This window comes from Rutidosis leptorrhynchoides, chromosome 11, assembly GCF_046630445.1.
Source record: "Rutidosis leptorrhynchoides isolate AG116_Rl617_1_P2 chromosome 11, CSIRO_AGI_Rlap_v1, whole genome shotgun sequence".
Lineage (NCBI taxonomy): Eukaryota > Viridiplantae > Streptophyta > Magnoliopsida > Asterales > Asteraceae > Rutidosis > Rutidosis leptorrhynchoides.
The window spans coordinates 216,964,961-216,980,434 of NC_092343.1; positions in this window are offsets into that span (position 1 = coordinate 216,964,961).

Genomic DNA, 15,474 nt, shown 5'->3' on the forward strand with positions numbered 1-15,474 from the left:
GTATATAAGACTAGGGCTGTTCTTTGTTATAAGAGAGCACTAGATTCTAATACAACTACTGCTTTACTAGTATTTCTAATGGTAACCAAGTGTATAAAGTAAAAATTTTAAAAATCCGAAAGAATTTAACCCCTTCCCACACTTAAGATCTTGCAATGCCCTCATTTGCAAGAAATCAGTAACAATTTAAATTATTGAGGGTGATTAGCGTAGAAAAATGATTAAATTTTACCAAAGTTTCCAAACATATTGTTGTTTGTGTTGAATGATAAATGGTGCACATCATTTGTTCATTCCGTCTTGTTGTTATTTCACATATATTTTGCATCTTGTCGTCAAAATTAGTTGCTTTTGCTGAACTTAATGTCAGTCTTTGAAAATGCGTTGTTTTACCCTGTTGTGTACATAAGATAAACTGCAAACATATATACATATTTTTGAAGTTTGGTATATTACCCCACATTCAAAAATTATTAAAATCTAATAATAAAAGTTAGAAAATTATAAAAACTATTACAATATCAACATAAGTGCTAAATGTAGTAACAAAAATAAAATAAATAAAACTAAATAAACTAGGGTTGTTACTGATACCAGTAGGGGTTCCATGCATAACCGTATGTGTTATAAAATGCTTCAGCTAGGTTATAAGTAGGATACGGTGGTTGGATCTCTATAGACCAGGGAGGGAATACGGGCTTTAGAGTAGGAATATAGTGTCTACCTATATGTTGGCAATGAGCTATGATGTGGTTTTGATGAACTTGCCAATCTTCAAATGCTCGATGTCTAGCATTTTCATACTCTTGTGAAGCTATAAACCTTTGCATTTCTGTCATTTCATTTCCCCCTCCCACATTACCTGGCTGTTGATTTCTCTCAACCTGTGGATGTCTTCCATTATATCTTACTGCGGCGTTATTTCGCCTCTTCAAAACCTTAGCACCATGATATACATTTAAACCAATTGTATCGTGGGGTTCTGGTTCTTCGATTAATAATCCCCCCGACTTATATCCACATTGAGATACTCAGCAATTAATGTAATAAATATACCACCTCCTGTTATACTGTGAGGTCTCATCCCCCTAACCATAGCTGATAAATAATAACCCACACAATAAGGTATACTTACAGCGCTTTGTGGGTCTCGAATACACATGTGGTAAAATAAATCTTGCTCATTTACCTTTTCCTTATTTTTACCTCGCTGTGTAATCGAGTTCGCTAGAAACCTGTGAATTACTCTTAACTCAGCTCTATCAATATCAAGATAAGAGTAATTTCCCCCTTTAAATCGGTGATGGCTAGTCATTTGACTCCATACACCATGTGTATCAAAATTTTCATCAATCTTCCTACCATTTAATATCAACCCTCGACAATCGGCAGATGCTAGCTCTTCAGGCGTATATATACGTAAGGCCTGAGCCATGTCTAGTAGAGACATGTGGCGCATCGAACCTCCTAATAAAAATCTAATAAAAGTTCGATCGGTTAAACTAGCTACCCGATCATTTATTTCTATACTACACAATAATTCTTCACACCATACTTTATATACAGGTCTACGCATGTTGAATAAACGTACCCAATCATTAAAAGTAGAATTACCATACCTCTGTGTAAGTAATTCTCTAATTGGCTCGGTCAATTCTACAGCTTCTAACGGTTCCCATTCTATGATCCTAGGTACTTCAACAGCTTTAGAATGAAGAGTGTGCAAGCTCCTTTGGTATTTTGGATAATCTATCCAACATCTGTCTAATCTCAAGTTCGGGTGCAAATTTTCCACGTGCATATCTGAAAATGTCATAACTGGATGAGGTATATCTTGTTTGTAATGGTTATCAACATCCCGTTGTTACACATTCTCAGGAGGAGCAATGCGAGCTTGGGATGAAGATTCACCCCTTTCAGTCTGCAAAACACATCAAACACAATTTTTGTGCATCCAAATATGCATTAGTGTCAACAAAATCATCAATCAAAATAATTACAATGACATGTTCAATTTATATCAAACTTATGCTCATTTTCATATTTTTATCAAATCTACACTTTTTCAAATAAGCATATACGAAAATGTTTGCCAAGTTCATAAGCATTCAACTCAAATATCATGTCAAAATAATCATTATTAGCAATTAAACAAGTTTCAAATGACATTATCTCTCAAAAATCAAGTTCATGAATTTTAGACTTGAAAAAGTCCACTTTAATTCTTAAAAATCATGTTTAGGCTCAAAGTTTGGATCATTTAACTACCTAAACATGTTACACTACTTAATTTAGCAATAATTAATGACAAAAATCGGCCATAACCTGTCTATATCAAAAAGTCCCAAATTGCTCAAGAACACAAATCCTAGATTACTCAAAATTTGAAGTTTAAGGCTTCTAATCATGTTAAATAGCATCAATCTAGGTTATACAAGCATAATACATAAACAATTTAAGTATAATTACACTAAAAAGCATCAAAATTGAATTGGGTATAAAATTGCTCAAGAACACTAAATTTTCGGATTAAATGGTGTTTTGATGAAGAAATTACCGTTTTCCTTAAGTAATTCCTTGATAGCATCCTTCTCAACATGATTTTATGAAAGATTTGATGAAAAATGGTGAAAAAATTCAATTTTTGTGTGTTTTATTGTGTGTGTTTTCGCAGTTTTGGGTTGGGTTGTGTTGAGGACTGTCTGATCGGCCAGTTTATATTTTTTTTCTTCTGGAATTTTGATTCTCCGCGAGTCGCGGCATTTTTCCCTTCAAACTCCGCGAGTCGCGGAGTTCTCTCTCTTTTTTTTTTTTTTATAAAAACCTTAACTTATAAAACAATTAATTAATTAATTTTAAAATTTTGTTTCCCTTGTTATTTAGGACGAGGTCGTTTTGGAACGATGTCCTAGTCCGTTCCTCGATAAAATTTTAAAATTTGTCAATTTAAAGCGCGGTTTTAAAAGCAAAGATTTTTGGGTTTTTAATGTTTTTGTCATACTTTAATTCAATAAGATTAAAAATAATGATAATAAAAGTTCTCGTCCCTCCCTCGGGTAAAGCAATTTCGGCTCAACGACCTAGTCTTCAACTCACGAAAAATTTTAAAAATCATATTTTTAACTTAGCGAAATAAAGTAAATTTTTGTTTTTAAATTCACACCAAACTTAAATTTAAAATGCATAAAATTAAAAATTCACACCAAACTTAATTAAAAATTCATATTATAAATTCACACCAAACTTAAATTATATTTTTGTTTTTATACATACAAACTTATATTAAAAATATTAATTTTCCAAATATTTACAATTTTAAAAGGTTACAATATTTATTTAATATTAATTTATTAATTTTTTTAAAAACATGGTAAAAATAAAATTAAAAATCTTTTTGACTTTTATCCCACTTTAATCAATCAAATATTATCAAAAATATGCGCCCCTCTTTTCGGTAAAGTAATTTCAGTTCCATGACCTAATTTAACTCATGACGAATTTTTGAAATATTTTGAGTTGATTGATTAAAGATATTTATACCTTAAGAATAAACGTTAAATTTCGCAGTGATGTAATAAATTTTTGTATGATATCAATAATTTCGGTCGCAAGACCTAATTTTAATGAATAACAATTTAATACTTTATAGCGAACAAATTAGCGTTTATTATTAAAAGGTTAAAAATAAAAATAAAAATAAAAACTGTACAAACTTACCTGTGAAATATATTTCTTAGTGATATGCTCTAGCCCACTCATAAGATAGTCGGACTAATTGATTTTCCATGGCTACATAGGCGTAACCTCGAGCATTCAGTGTTTTTTCTTCTAAACATATGAACGGTCCATCTCTGCATAAAGTAACAAATTCGGTATTTGAATAGGTTTGATTATTTGAACATTTACCTTCGTGTGACCATTTTCCGCATTTGTGACATTTTTCAAGGTGTCGTGCTCTTCTTTTCGCTGCGGATTTTGATTTTCCTTTACCAAATTGTAACTTATTATCTTCGCATCTGGATTCTTTTCTTACTCGGTCCAATTTACCTCTGATTAATGATACTATTTCACTTGGAAGTCTGTCATTATTACGTTTAGTGATCAAAGCGTGTAGCATTAGACCATGGTTTAATTCACAGGAAGTCTTCATTTCGTAAAAACCTAAAAAAAATAAAAATTCAGAATGGAGGGAGAAGACTAGTTCTTTAGGTTCTGCTAGGGAAAGACCATTCGGGTTCCATTTTCGAGAACTACACGAAAACAGAAAATCTAACTCTAACAGAAATACATAAACCTCCCTACACTTAGTTGAAATTGTGATTAACATTATTTTCAATTGAATCATCAACAACTTGTATATCTTTGACTTTTACTTCAATCCATTTGTTGATTTCCTCCGTAACTTTCACAAATTCAACTAACATCGCCTTTTCTTTTGGCGATAAATTGGATACTTATCGGTTACATAACTTAAAGTTTCCTTTAATCTTAGCATCGTGAATCCATTTATAAAGTTTCTTCATTGAACTGTTAAAAATGGGTTCATCTAATTTCGTATCATCAACGGCATTCTTTGTGATTGGATCATCATTAAGTGTTTCTTCATCTTCCAAACACTTATGCGTTTTTATTAGTCTAACAGTTTTGGTTGGTGGAGATCTAAACTTTCGGTTCACAAAGGTGATCGATGTATCACCATCCCTAAGTGTCATTCTACCTTCTCTTACATCAATGAATGCCTCGGTGGTTGCTAAAAATGGGCGACCTAGAATTAGAGGAATATCAAGGTTTTCCTCCATATTAATCACTATGAAGTTTGCAACAAAGGTCAAACTTCCCACGTTAACAAGTAAATTATTTGCTATTCCAACCGGGTGTTTAATGGTTTGGTCAAATGATTGAACACCTATTTTAGTTGGTTTTAATTTACCCATGCCTAATCTTTTGTATAAGGAAAGAGGCATAATATTTGCACTTGCTCCTAAATCTGCGAGTCCATTATATACAGCATCATCATTAAGCAAGCAAGAAATGATAAATTCACCAGGGTCTCCTGCTTTAGTAAGTCGAGTTGGTTTGTAAACCTTTTTCGGGTGTTCTTTTCTTGGTTCTTTCACTTCTATTTGAACTTCTTGTTCACATTTTTCTTCGTTTCTTGGAATGAGAGGTTTGTATAAGAATTCTTCTTCATCACTCAAATTTGACTCCTCCCTATATTCCAATTTTGATTTTTCATATGTTGTTGATAACATATTTATGTTTTCATTTTGAAGGTTTTCTTGGGTGGTGAAATTATGATTAACTTCATTGTCAACTTCCATCGGACCATGTATGTAATGTTTAACTCTGTGACCATTAACTTTAAATTCAATCCCATTTGAATTTATTAATTCTACTGTTCTGTATGGGAAAACTCTTTTGACTATGAATGGTCCAGACCATCTTGATTTCAATTTTCCAGGAAATAGTTTGAATCGTGTATTGAAAAGAAGAACTCTGTCTCCTTCTTTAAATTCTTTTGAACTTCTGATTCTTTTATCATGCCATTTCTTCGTTCTTTCTTTATAGATTAACGAATTTTCGTATGCTTCATGTCTTAATTCTTCTAATTCGTTTAATTGACTTAACCGTAGATGTCCGACTTCATGTAAATCAAGATTACATGTCTTCAAAGCCCAAAATGCTTTGTGTTCAATTTCTACTGGAAGATGACATGCTTTTCCGTAAACGAGTTTAAAAGGTGTGGTTCCAATTGGAGTTTTGTAGGCTGTTCTAAAAGCCCAGAGTGCATCCTCCAATTTTATGGACCATTCCTTCGGATTTGATCCTACGGTTTTTTCTAGAATACGTTTTAATGCTCGGTTGGTATTTTCAACTTGTCCACTTGTTTGTGGATGATATGCGGTGGAGATTTTATGAGTTACTCCATATCTTTTAAGAACTTTCTCAAGTTGATTATTACAAAAATGAGTTCCCCGATCACTTATTAAATCTTTCGGTGTTCCAAACCTTGCAAAAAGACGTTTTAAAAAGGTGACTACAACTCGTGCATCGTTAGTTGGGAGAGCTTGTGCTTCCGCCCATTTAGATACATAATCAATGGCTACGAGAATGTAGAGATTATTATGAGATTTAGGAAATGGACCTATAAAATCAATACCCCAAATGTCAAATACTTCACATACTTGAATGACATTTTGTGGCATTTCATCACGTTGACTTATTTTTTCGGCCCTTTGACATGCATCACAGGATTTGCAAAGAAGGTGTGCGTCTTTGTAAATTATAGGCCAATAGAATCCAGCATCATAAACTTTTCTTGCTGTAAGTTGAGGCCTATAATGCCCTCCTGTTGGTCCTGTGTGACAATGGTTTAAGATTTGATTGGCTTCATCTCCGAATACACATCGACGTATTATTCCATCTGGACAACTTTTAAACAGAGGTGGATCTTCCCAGAAATAGTGTTTTATATCACTAAAGAATTTCTTTCGTTTTTGGTACGATAATCCTTTTTCAAGGAATCCACATACTAAGTAGTTTGCATAGTCTGCAAACCATGGTATTTCATTATAATCTATCTTCAATAGATATTCATCAGGAAAGTTGTCTTGTATGGCCGATTCATTTAGAACTTCTAATTCGGGATTTTCAAGACGGGAAAGATGATCAGCGGTGAGATTTTCTGCTCCTCTTTTATCTCGGATTTCAATATCAAACTCTTGTAAGAGTAAGATCCAACGGATTAATCTTGGTTTGGCATCTTGTTTCGAAAATAGCTATCTAAGAGCAGAATGGTCGGTATAGACCACCGTTTTTGCTAGAACGAGATATGAACGAAATTTGTCAAAAGCAAAGACAATAGCAAGGAGTTCTTTTTCAGTAGTTGTGTAATTTGTTTGTGCTCCTTGTAACGTCTTACTAGCATAATATATAGGTTGAAATCGTTTTTCAATCCTTTGTCCTAAAACGGCTCCCATTGCAAAATCACTTGCATCGCACATAAGTTCAAACGGTAGATTCCAATTTGGTGTTATCATGATCGGCGCATTAGTGAGTTTCTCTTTAAGAATATTAAAAGATTTGATACATTCATCTGAAAAGATGAATGGAGCATCCTTTTCTAGGAGTTTATTCGTAGGAGTGGCAATTTTAGAAAAATCTTTTATGAAGCGTCGGTAAAAACCGGCATGCCCTAGAAAACTCCTAACTCCTCTAACATTGGTGGGATGTGGAAGTTTAGCAATTACATCTACTTTAGCTCTATCCACTTCAATTCCTTCCTTTGAAATTTTAGTCCAAGAACGATGCCTTCTTTAACCATGAAATGACATTTCTCCCAATTAAGAACTACATTTGATTGTTCGCATCTAATAAGCATTCGTTCAAGATTAACCAAACATGATTCAAATGTATCACCGAAGACTGAAAAGTCATCCATGAAAACTTCCATGCATTCTTCTATCATGTTGTGAAAAATCGCCATCATGCACCTTTGAAAGGTTGCAGGGGCGTTGCAAAGTCCAAATGGCAAGCGTTTGTAAGCAAAAGTACTATAAGGGCACGTGAATATGGTTTTCTCTTGATCTTCGGGTGCTATTGGAATTTGAAAATATCCGGAAAAACCATTAAGAAAACAATAGTAACTATTTCCGGCTAATCTTTCCAACATTTGATCAATGAAAGGTAAGGGAAAGTGATCTTTTCTGGTGGCGTCATTTAATTTTCTATAATCAATACATACACGCCATCCTGTTACAGTCCTAGTAGGAATAAGCTCATTTTTTTCATTTGTGATGACAGTCATGCCACCCTTCTTAGGCACGCATTGAACTGGGCTTACCCATGGACTATCAGAAATTGGATAAATTAAACCTGCATCTAGCAGTTTAATAATTTTTTTCTTAACAACATCTTGCATATTAGGATTTAGTCTCCGTTGGCGTTGCACATACGTTTTATGACCTTCTCCCATAAGGATTTTATGTATGCAATACGAAGGACTTATTCCTTTTATATCATGAATCTTCCATACAATAGCTGGTTTATGAGCTTTTAACACAGAAATGAGTTGTGATTTTTCATTTTCAGTAAGAGAAGACGATATTATTACAGGTATTTCAGATTCACCATGTAAATAAGCGTATTCCAAATGGTTTGGAAGTGGCTTTAACTCTAATGTTGGTGGTTCTTCTATCGATGATTTATATCGATATCTGTCTTCTTCTTTTAGCATTTGAATTTCTTCTGTTGTTGGTTCATATCCATTAGCTATTAGTGTAGCTGACATTTCAGTTTCATCAATTGGTTCAGTTCCTTCTCCTAAAGAACATTCTCCTGTTCCTTTTAATTTTGGAAATTCTTCTAACAATTTTGCATATGAATCTATAGTTTGAATATAATAGCATGTATCATCTGCAGATTGCGGTTGTTGCATTGCTCTATCAACTGAAAAGGTAACACTCTCATCCTCTATACTTAGGGTCAGTTTCTTACCAAACACGTCTATGATTGCTTTAGCCGTGTTTAAGAATGGTCTTCCTAATATTAGAGGAACTTGAGAATCTTCTTCCATGTCCAGAACAACAAAATCTACTGGAAATACTAAAGTACCAACTTTAACTAGCATGTTCTCCATTATCCCTCTAGGATATTTTATTGATCTATCGGCTAGTTGTATGCTTATTCTTGTTGGTTTCAATTCTCCAAGGTCTAGTTTAGCGTATAGTGAATACGACATTAAATTTATACTAGCACCTAAGTCTGCCAATGCTTCTATTGAACTAAGACTACCCAGAAAACATGGAATTGTGAAACTTCCTGGATCTGATAGTTTTTCTGGTATCTTATTCAACAACACTGCTGAACAATTAGCATTCATAGTAACGGCTGAGAGTTCTTCCATTTTCTTTCTATTTGTGATTAGATCTTTCATAAATTTAGCATATCTAGGCATTCCTGAAATCACATCAATGAAAGGAAGATTTATATTTATCTGTTTAAACATATCCAAGAATTTGGATTGCTCGGCTTCAAGTTTCTCTTTTTTCATTTTACTCGGGTAAGGAAGTGGTGGTTGGTATGGTTTAACATAAGGTTTAGCCTTAACTGTGTTATCTTCATTAAACTTTTCAAGTACCGGTTCTTTTTCCTTATCTTGCTCAGGTTGTGGTTCTTGTGGAGTAGGAATAGCTTCATCAGAAATTACAGGTATTTCAGGTGGTTTAAGTGTTGTACCACTTCTTGTGGTAATGACTTTAGCTGTTTCATTCCGGGGGTTAGCATTTGTATCACTAGGTAAACTTTCCGGTTTTCTTTCACCTATTAACCTTGCTAGGTTACTTACTTCTTGTTCCAAATTTTGAATAGAAGCTTGTTGATTTCTAAATGCTTGAGCATTTTGTTCATTAGTTTGTTTCTGAGATGTGAAAAACTGCGTTTGAGTTTCAACTAGCTTCGTCATCATATCTTCTAAATTTGGCTTTTTTATCATTGGTTTGTGGTTTGTTTTGAAAATTAGGTCTTTGCTGATTGTAAGTATTATTAGATACTTGTTGATTACTTGGACCTTGTTGGTTGTTGTATGGAATATTTCGGTTATAATTCTGGTTTTGATTGTAAATTGGTCTTGGCGGTTGATAATTATTCTGATAATTATTTTCAGGCATTTGGTTTATATATGAAATATTCTCTCTTTGTTCCATTGTTAGCTCAATACTGAAACAATCTTTCATCAAATGTGGTCCTCCACACTGCTCACAACTAATTCGTATTGAGTGGATATCTTTAGTCATCTTTTCCATTCGTCTCTCAACAGCATCTATCTTTGCTGAAATGGAATCTAAGTCATGGCTAGAATCGGCTCTAGCTGCTTTAGATGATCTAACGATATCTTTTTCTTGGTGCCACTCATGTGAGTGGGAAGCAGTGTTATCAATAATTTTATAAGCATCAGTTTCAGTTTTCTTCATAATGGAACCACCAGCTGCTATATCGATGTCATTCCTTGTAGTGATGTCGCATCCTTGGTAGAATATTTGTACTATTTGACAAGTGTCTAAACCATGTTGCGGACATCCTCTTAATAACTTTCCAAATCTTGTCCACGCCTCATATAGAGTTTCATTTGGCTTCTGTGTGAACGTAACAATTTTTCCTTGAAGTCTTACGGCTTTAGATGTCGGAAAGAATTGTTTAAGAAATTTTTCAACTAAAACGTCCCATGTATCGATCGCCCCTTCAGGTAACGATTCCAACCAATCTTTGGCTTCTCCCTTTAAAGTCCAGAGAAATAACATGAGATATATCTGTTTATCCTCCACTTCTTTTATTTTAAATAATGTGCAGATCCTATTAAAGGTACGAAGATGTTCGTTTGGATCTTCCTTCGGCGCACCACTAAATTGGCATTGATTAGTCACCATGTGTAGAATTTGTCCTTTAATTTCATAATCTGGCGCATTAATGTCTGGATGAGTAATTGCGTGACCTTGGCCAGTGCGTTTAGCTCGCATTCGGTCTTCCATACTTAGAGGTTCCAGATTCTCCATAATTGAATTTGTTAAATCTGAATCACTAGAGGATTCTGATTTAATGGTTCGTTCCTCAACAATCTCTGTTTGAATGATTGGTGGTTCCGGAGGAAAAAATTAATGGTTCAGGATCTATGAATCGTCCCTGAATATTCTTCGGATTCTCAATTGTGAGGTCGGGTTCAAAAAATGGATTATCGGAAATTTGAATTGGAGTACTTGGTCGACTGGATGACGATTCTAAAGAAAAATCAACGGTGACAATATTTGCTAGATGTCTTGATCGAGTTACAGGTGGTGAACGTACAAAAGGTGGTGAACGTCTTGCTCAGTGCATTCACTGAATATCCTATTAGTTTTTAAAAGGAAAGAAAAATTATATAAGTTATCCAATTAATAGACTTTTCTGATTTTGCCCACGTTTCGAATGGCCAAAAGATGCAGCAGAGGTGCAGGATTCGTTTGGTCTCAATATAATTGAGTACTGTTTGGCTCCAATAACCCGGTCCACGTACAAATCCAACTATTACTACGAACCAGAAAATTTTGATGTCTATCAATTTAACCACTTAAAATAAATTTTCGTAATTTTAAGAATTTAGATAAGAAGTAGAATAAAATCTATGTCCTAAAACTAGAATGACGAGAAATAAGAAAGAAAAAGAGCGCGTCGAAAAAGGTCAAAAAAGAAAAGGGTTGAAAAATAAAAGGCATCGAAAAATAAGAAAGAAAAAGAGTGACTTATAAAACTTAAAAACACTCGACTATCCCAACCTTATTACTATCACTAACTTAAAATTAAAATTACAAATTGAGATTACTAATTGAAGTGATAATTGATACATAGGTAAAAGGTGTCGAAAAATAAAAATAAGAAAGTAGTGCGTCGAAACTTAAAAAGGAACTAAAAACTAAGAATTAAAAGTTGCGTCTAAAAATATTAAAGCTTAAAAGTAAAAGTATATCCCAAATGGCAATAACTTAAAAATGTACTAAAACTTAAAAAGGCGTCGCAAAATTTTAGAGCACCTAAATCTTAGTCTAAAGAAAAAGCACTTAAGGGATTTTACGGCAAAGCTTAAAAATCTATAAATAAAAATAACTATGGCAAAAAAAAAACTATATTTAAAACTAAATACGAGCGAAAAATACAAAAAATTACGCTAAAACAATTAAAAAGGGACAAAATATAAAAATATACTAAAAGTTGTAAAAATTACAATTTTTATAAAAATATTATTTTTATATTATTTTATAAAAGTCTTAATTTTTATATATATTAAAACTAATTATAATTAATTATACTAATTAAATTATAACTTAAACTAATTAATATTAATTAAAAACTTAAACTAAATTATAATAATAATAAAACTAATTAGGGTTAAAATAATAATAATAATTAATTACTCCGTATTAAATGCAGATTAGGGTTCTGGACATGCGTGTCAGGGTAGCTCCGCGAGTCGCGGTACACCTGGCAACATACTCCGCGAGTCGCGGGGTTTGAAAATTCAAATCACAGGCTGGTTTCGTTCGACAGGTTTCGTTTTTAATATATTTTTTTATTTTCTGTTTAAATATTTATATAAAATATTTATAAAAACTAAATAAAACTTATATTTTTATAAAATAAAAATAAAGAAACTTTATAAAACTTAAATATTTAACAAACTCTTAAAATATTTAAATTTTTTTGTTTTTGTTTTTATGTTTTCGAATATTTAAAACGTATTTTTACAAAAACGTATTTTTGTAAAAGTAAACTAAAAATAAAAATATTTTTTTTTATATTAGCGTTGCGCTTCCGTCTTTTAAGCTAGATTTTGTTCCCCGGCAGCGGCGCCAAAAAATACTTGATGTTATGCGAGGTGTATATAAAATAGTTTATAATTTTACAAGGAAAAACTATTAAATATGATACAATTTTACACAAGATATTTATTTATTTATTTATAGAATGGATATACTTAAACCTTGCTACAACACTTATAGGCAGTGTACCTAATCGTACAGTAGTGTAGTTTTTAGTAAGTCCGGTTCGTTCCACAGGGAATTCTTTAAACAAAGCTTAACGCTATATTAGTTTTAATTTATAAAAATACAAATATATATATAAGTAATATTATTATTATAAAGGGGGGTTTTTTACCGTTTAATGACCGGTTTGTCGATTTTAAAACTTTAGTCGCAGTTAAAACCTAATGTAAAATATTAAATAAATAAAAGACTTAATTTAAAGCGTAAAGTAAATAACGATAATGAAATTGCGATAAATAAAAGTGCGATAAAATAAAATTACGATAATTAAAGAGTACGAAAATTAAAAGTGCAATTAAATACAAAGACAATAAATAAAAGTGGAATTAAATACAATAACAATAAATAAAAGTGCGATAATTAGAAGTGCAATTAAATATGAAAATAAAGGAATTATGCTTATTTAAACTTCCGTAATCATGATGTTTGACGTGTTGATTTTAGTTTATTCCCATGGGTTAATTGTTCTTTGTCCTGGATTATTTAATATGTCCATACGGATTTGTCCATAATAGTCCATCAGTCATAAATATAAAGAGCGAAAGCCTTCGTCAAATTCTTATTCCCGAAGTCAAATATTCCAACTAATTGGGGATTCGAATTGTAACAAGGTTTTAATACTTTGTTTAATGAATACACCAGGTTATCGACTGCGTGTAAACCAAGGTTTTACTACTTTGTTAACAATTACACCAATTACCCTTGAATGTAATTCACCCCTGTTTCAACAAGTCTATTAACTATTAATCCAGTTCCGTGTCCGGTAAAATGAATAATTATTGGTATTTATAGATATCCCGCCCACCGTACCCGGTCAAGCGTATGTGGTTATATATAAATACGTCAAATTATAAGTTTGTATATTAAATTAACAAGGTATTGTTTAGTTAATATAAAACCCATTAATAGCCCATAGTCTGATTTCCACAAGTGTCGTTATTTTATCCAAACTCCAATTATGGTACAAAGCCCAATTACCCAATTTTAATATTTTTAGCCCAACATCATGATTACTTCGGTATTAAATAAGCATAATAATAACTTAGCTACGAGACATTAAATTAAAAAGGTTGAACATAACTTACAATGATTAAAAATAGCGTAGCGTTACACGGACAGAATTTCGACTTACACCCTTACAACATTCGCTAACATACCCTTATTATTAGAAATTAAAATTAAAATATAAATTATATATATATATATATATATATATATATATATATATATATATATATATATATATATATATATATATATATATATATATATATATATATATATATATATATATATATATATATATATATTTACGTATAGAGAGATAGATAGAATTTTTGATATATAAAACGTCGAATTGCGTTGGCTTTTATAGGCAGTTTCAGAAATTGGGGCCCCGCGAGTCGCGGCCTTTTTGGACTTCAAACTCCGCAACTCGCGGAGTTTGCTTTTACAGCTCACTCCATTTTGGATCTTTGTTTGCCGACGGAATTTAATATATAAATATAATATAAATATATAATTTATATAATTAATTATATATTATATTATATTTATATACATAATTAATTTATAACTTTCGGTCCGTTGCGTCGAGCGTTGAGAGTTGACTCTGGTCCTGGTTCCGAATTTTCGAACGTCCTTGCGTACAATTTAATATCTTGTACTTTGCATTTTGAATCTTGTACTCTTGTAATTTCAAGATGTTTCTTATCAATAATTGGAACCTCTTTGATTGTATTTTGTACTTTTGAGCTTTTTGGTCGTTTGCGTCTTCAAATCTTCGTTTTCGCCTTTTGTCTTCGCACTTTTTTATTTAAACAATTACAATGAAAATATAATACAATTACATATGAAAACCTATTATTTAGGAGGGATATTGCTATGAAATATATGTTCCTTTTTAGCCTTATCAGCCTCAAACTGAAGGTCATGTACACCAAATTTTAGAACTAATACGTATGCAAATTGTTTTACTTTCATGTCTCCAGGTACTTCTATCGACTACAATGTTCCCAAGCAGACCACACCTGCTACTTCAAATAACCATACAATCTTAGATAAAGACAAATGTTTACTCACACCTACACCACAAAAGTCACCAGGTGATATGCTGATTTTCCTTACTTATATTCCTTTTTTTAAATGTACTGCATCTAACTTACGATTTACGTATATGGTCATAACAAATTTTGCACGGTTAATCTATTATTAACTACATTGTTTGTCATTCAAATTTTAATAATTGGTTTGAATACTATTACAAATCAGCAACCACAAGAGAGGAATGAAGATTAATATTAAATACCCTCAGGGAACAAAATTCGACAACATCATCAAAAACCTCCGTGAAGAACAAGACCAAATCACTAAAGTATGGTCAGTTATTCAACATTCATTATTTTTATCAGAACATAAAATATAAATATATCACGACATTATGAACTTTGTATTTGATAGTTGGTCACATTCGAACTACAACAACCAAGAAAGCAAACGCATCATCATTTGCCACACCAGTAACAATAAATACGCGCTTCAATATTAATGACAATGCATCAACATTCTCTCCGGGTACATCAAGTGGTTACACATTTACGGCAGAAACTAGAGCATCTACAAATGCAGGTACTTCTACCAAGTACAATGTACACGAACCGACCACCCCAGCTAACCAAAATAACTATACAATTTTAGATAAAGAGAATTTTTTTTGTCACACCTACACCACAAAAGTCACCAGGTGATTTGCTTATTATCCTTACTTATATTCGTTTATGTTAAATGTATTGCATCCAACATTTTAATTACGTATATAAACATAAACCAATTAGCTATGTTTTTTTTTTTTTAAATAATTTCATTGTTTGTAATTGTAAATTATAAGTTTGGTTTGTATATT